The 6,000-nt window shown below is 24.0% G+C and overlaps 1 protein-coding gene across 1 annotated transcript in view; it reads right to left on the bottom strand.

Moving 5' to 3' along the window:
* LOC110805708 (disease resistance protein At4g27190) overlaps positions 1–448 on the bottom strand; it is a 50,175-nt gene extending 49,727 nt beyond the window's left edge. The window contains exon 1 of the mRNA XM_022011333.2: positions 166–448. The gene's annotated coding sequence lies outside the window, so the exon portion shown is untranslated. The remainder of the gene's footprint in view (positions 1–165) is intronic.
* Positions 449–6,000: the final 5,552 nt, after the last annotated feature.

Below are 6,000 nucleotides of genomic sequence, written 5' to 3' on the forward strand. Positions count from 1 at the left end.
ATTGATGTAAAACTATTTGGACATGTCAAAGTAAGAATTCAACACTTTTATGCTTCATTCCTTAATAATTAGCACCAATCAACAGTTTAAAATGGAGAATTATATAATTATTACTTCATAAGAGATAAAGAAGCATTTACGATGTATATGCAAAGGAAAGTGTACCTCAAATAGCCAGGATTGGTAAGGAATAGTTTCTAGTATACGAAGTATAACCGGTATAAGATTATTTTTTGCTTATTTATTTGTCCCCCTTCTCCTTCTGAAAAGTAACGAGTGAGGTTGTAACAACTACAAGTGTTTGTCACAAGCACCCGATGTATCACATACGTTATCGCAAGAAAATAATTGAAAAGTTTTTGCTTTTTTTTGAGTTCTTTGCCAGTACTAAAATGAAGATGATATATTGAGGGGAAGAAGACTTCTTAGTTCTTAACTTCTTATCTCTAGTTGTTTTTAAGCTTATAATCTAATACGGAGTAGTAAAAAAGAAGTGAACCAAACTGATGATAAGATACATTCATAAAAAAAACCAAAGACGATAAGATATTGAATAAAGTCAATAGTCAACTTTAATATGTGGCGCTCTAATTTGTGCGTGCATACTATACGCCACAAATTAAAAGTCCACTATAATTTGCACCACAAATTATAATTCAACGTTCCAGCAGCTCTTTTAAATGCTTTCATAGTTTCATAGATATATTATCACTCATTATTCTTTTCCCACAAGCTAATTAACTTTTAGTTACAAATTACAAATTATAAAAAAGGTTATACTATATTATCTTCACTGAAAAGCCCGGGTATGGTCGTATGGAGTAATATACTCTCGTATTTATTTAAGGAATACACTTACTTTTTCCGGCCGTATTTATTTAAGAGATACACTTTCCATTTTTAATAACATACACTTAAAGAATCTATCTAATAACATACATTTTTAATAACATACACTTAATAACATACATTTTTAATAACATACCCTTAAAGAATATCTTATGTCTCATCACAAACAAATCATTTCAGAACTACACCCCACCTCTTAAAATGACATGATCTCCACTTGTTTTACCTATTAAAAAATCTACCCAACCCCACTTGTTTTATTACTTTATTTTATTCAATTTTTCTTCTTAATACCAGTGTCCGACCAAGTGTATCCTTTAAATAAATACGGAAGGAGTATTTCTTAAAGACACTAGAAAAAGAAATATGTAGATCTATTTTATCTACAATGATAAAATAGATCTACATATCACAGTTCCAAGAAAATACATAACTTCCCAATTATTGAAACCCTAATAATAAATTGGGAACAACCTAAGAATAAACTTGGAACAAAACCAATGAAAAAGAAATCAAAAGAAAGACGAAACATAAAGAGAAAACAATAAAAAAAAACAGAAGAGTCATTAATAATATAATTTTCGAAGAAATTAGACTATTTTCGACCTAAATAGCAAAAAAAAAAAACCTAGAAGATGAAAAAGATGGAGAAAAAGGAGAGAAGAGAGAGAGAGGAGCGGCATGACCCACAGGGTTTTTTTTCAATTCTTTTTAACATGAGCTAATGAGGAAGGTTAGAAAACGACAATAAGCTCTGTAGACTATAGTTTTACCTTGTGGACGTTGCACACTTAACTACTCTCTCTGTATTTATTTAAGGGATACACTTGTCTTTTTCAGCCGTATTTATTTAAGAGATACACTTGCCATTTTTAGTAACTTATCAACCCCACCATCTAATTAAATAATATATCTACACCCCACCCCCACCCCCCACTCCCTAAAATGACATGGTCCCCACTTTTTTTCTCATTATAATATCTATTCAACCCCACTTGTTTTATTACTTTATTTCATTCAATTCTTTTTCTTAATACCCGTGTCCGGCCAAGTGTATCTCTCAAATAAATACGGAGGGAGTACTTAAGTTCTTAAGTTAAAGGTGTTGTCCAAAAGGACCAAAACCCTCCATCATCCACATTTCAACCAGCGTCTGTGAGTCCGGTTAGTACATGAGTATTATTCCATGTTTGGCAATTGGTTGTTGGCTGTTGGCTGTTTTAGTTGGCTAATTTGGCTGGCTGTTTAAGCTAGCTGCTTTTGTTGGCTGTTTGACTATTGATAGTTTACAAACATGTTTGGTAAATTTAGTTGTTGGCTGTTGGCTGTAGCTATGTAAAATGATATTTAAGGACATTTTATGGCTTTTGTTCATTTTTTAATAATGTTATGTACGAAATAATACGTAATAACTAATACTCCCTATGTTCTCGAATATTAGTCCATTTTGGAATCTTGACACTATGCACAATTGAAGAGAATCTTCTAATTTCTTTCCAATACGTATTTCAAAACATATTCATGTGAGATATTATTTTGTTCGTCTTAATGTGTAGTTTAACAATATCAAATTTTTATATTTTTCTAACATATGTATTCGTAGATATTTACGTTTAAACATTAAGCTGAAACGAGTTGAAAAGTCAAAACATGATTAATATTTAAGAACGGAGGGAGTACAGAGTACACAAATTATTAATTAAAAGTAACTTAGTAATTAGAGTATTATTGCTACCATTTATAAATTAGTGTATACTAATTAAAAAATATACATTATTAAGTACTCCATCCGTTCCATAATGTTCCTCACTTTTTCATTATGCGCGGTCTCCAATGCACTATTTTGACCGTTAATAATTTTAATTTCGTATTAGTAAAAATTATAAAAAATTATATTTAGAAAATTTATATTGAAACGAATCCAGTGATATCACACAAGTTAACATTTATACTCTTAATCATACTATTAATTACGGTCAAAGTTTTTAAATTTTGACCATATGAATAGTAAACATGAAGAACATTATGGAACAGAGGGAGTTTTTAATATTATTATTAATTATTTATAAATCTAATTAATTCTTAAATTAATTAATTTTAATTTTGAAATATTAATATTAATTAATTATTAATTACTAATAATTAATTATTAATTACTAATAATTAATTATTAATTATTAATTATTAATTATTAATTATTAATTATTAATTATTAATTATTAATTATTAATTATTAATTATTAATTATTAATTATTAATTATTAATTATTAATTATTAATTATTAATTATTAATTATTAATTATTAATTATTAATTATTAATTATTAATTATTAATTATTAATTATTAATTATTAATTATTAATTATTAATTATTAATTATTAATTATTAATTATTAATTATTAATTATTAATTATTAATGATTAATTATGAATTATTAATGATTAATTATGAATTATTAATTATTAATTATTAATTATTAATTATTAATTATTAATGATTAATTATTAATTATTAATTATTATTAATTATTAATTATTAATTATTAATTATTAATTATTAATTATTAATTATTAATTATTAATTATTAATTATTAATTATTAATTATTAATTATTAATTATTAATTATTAATTATTAATTATTAATTATTAATTATTAATTATTAATTATTAATTATTAATTATTAATTATTAATGATCAATTATTAATTATTAATTATTATCTATTAATTATCAATTATTAATTATTAATTATTACTCCTTCCGTTCCTAAATAAGTGTCACATTTCCATTTTTGGCGTTCCCTTATAAGCTAGTGTCACATTTCTATTTTTGAACATGTATTTTTCCCACTTTTCCATACACTTTTCACACTTTTTCATACACTTTTCCCACTTTTCTATAAATCATAATTACTTTTACTTACACATTCTACACTTTTCCACTTTTCAATCCACACATACACTTTTATTTGTACTTTATTCAATTAAACAATTATTTACTTTATCCTTTCCCCCAAAAAAACATTCCCAATCATTAACTCTTACACACTTTACAATTTTATTAATAACCGTGCCGGAGCCCAAATGTGACACTTATTTAGGAACGGAGGGAGTAATTATTAATTATTAATTATTAATTATTAATTATTAATTATTAATTATTAATTATTAATTATTAATTATTAATTATTAATTATTAATTATTAATTATTAATTATTAATTATTAATTATTAATTATTAATTATTAATTATTAATTATTAATTATTAATTATTAATTATTAATTATTAATTATTAATTATTAAATACTAATTATTAATTTATAATTATTAAATATTAATTATTAATCGTTAATCGTTAATTGTTAATTGTTAATTGTTAATTGTTAATTGTTAATTGTTAACTGTTAACTGTTAACTGTTAACTATTAATTATTACTTATTAATTATCAATTATCAATTATCAATTATCAATTATCAATTATTATAATATATGGAATACTGTATACTTTATTGATTATTCTTTTATTTAAATAATTAATTTTTTATTTAATTATTAATTATTTAATTGTTAAATTATTAATTATTATGAAGTAGTTAATTAGTGAAAAACAAGGATAGAAAAGTAATTTAGGTAGTGAGAAGCCAAAAGCCAGCCCTAAAAAGCTAGTAACACTAGCTTTTCATTTTTGGCGAAAAAGCTGGCTTTTCAGCCAGCCAACAAGCCAGTTACCAAACACAATTTTTGGCTGTTTGACCACATTAAAAAGCCAAAATCCAGAAGCCAATGAAAAAGCCAGCAAAAAGGTAGTTACCAAACAGGCCATTAGTTTTAAAAAAGTACGATTATAGTTGACAAATTTGAATCTACAAAAGTCAAATGGTTATTACTCCATATTATGTCTGTCATCGTTTCCCTTAATACTTTTTTAGTCGTTACCAAATTCAACCAGGGAAAGAAATGAATCAGCCCTAAAGCCCTGTTTTTTTTGGTTTAATTTCAGTTTCAGAACTTATTTCGTAGTTCAGTTAATTTCAGTTCATTTCAGTTCAGTTCAGTTTAATTCAATTCAATTTAAATTAATAATAATAATAATAATAATAATAATAATAATAATAATTGAATTTTACTTAATAATAATAATATTTAATATTACTAATTATTTATATTATTATCATTATTATTATTATATATACCTAACTAATTATTTATTATTAATTACAATAATTTATTCTTTATCATTTATTATTATTTTAGTAATTTATTACAGATTATTAATTATTTAGTTATTTAATATTAATTATTATTAATATTAATTATTTATTATAATTATTTAGTAATTAATTACATGTTATTATTATTATTATTATTATTATTTATTATTATTATATAGTTATTAATTATTAATTATTCTTTAGTTATTAATTAACATTTTAATTATTATTTTCTAATGAACTACTCCGTAAATATTACTAATTATTAATATTTAATTATTTTTTATTAATACTGATTATTATTTATTTATTGTTTATATTTTATTGTTTATTGTTTATTTATTTATTTCAGTAATATTTTGTTAAGTTCAGTTCAGCTCAGGAGCATTCAATTCAGGAGCATCCAGTTCAGCTCTAAAAAACAGGGCCTTAAGTCTACTTTGGATTCAGTAATTGTAACAACCCGACAATTCCCTTTTCTAAAATAACCCTTTTATAATTATAACTATAGAGAATTACCAAAGTATTATCGCCCGTGTGAAAACGTAACGGCTTATTCAGAATTTTGTAGCGGAAAACATAGAACTAACTTTTAGGTTCATAAATAATCGATTACATATTAAGTCCAAAAACCAATTAACGGAAATAAGGAAATACGAATAGCACGACAAATTTCAAACCCAGGGTAACAAACCAAATCACTTAATAAAATAAATATAACTACAAGCTCTCTAATCCCGATCCCAATGATGCATCATCTTCAAACCTGTAGATGGGCAACGCTTATTGATACTTAGAGACTGCTCACCAAAGATGGGTCATCACAGGATCAATAAGGCATAGCCATGATCAACACACACAAACAAATCACGTAATCAGCAAAGCTGGGTACTACATACTAAAACAATAATAATCCTAACATGATACTATTAAAC

This window comes from Spinacia oleracea, chromosome 4, assembly GCF_020520425.1.
Source record: "Spinacia oleracea cultivar Varoflay chromosome 4, BTI_SOV_V1, whole genome shotgun sequence".
Classification (NCBI taxonomy): domain Eukaryota; kingdom Viridiplantae; phylum Streptophyta; class Magnoliopsida; order Caryophyllales; family Amaranthaceae; genus Spinacia; species Spinacia oleracea.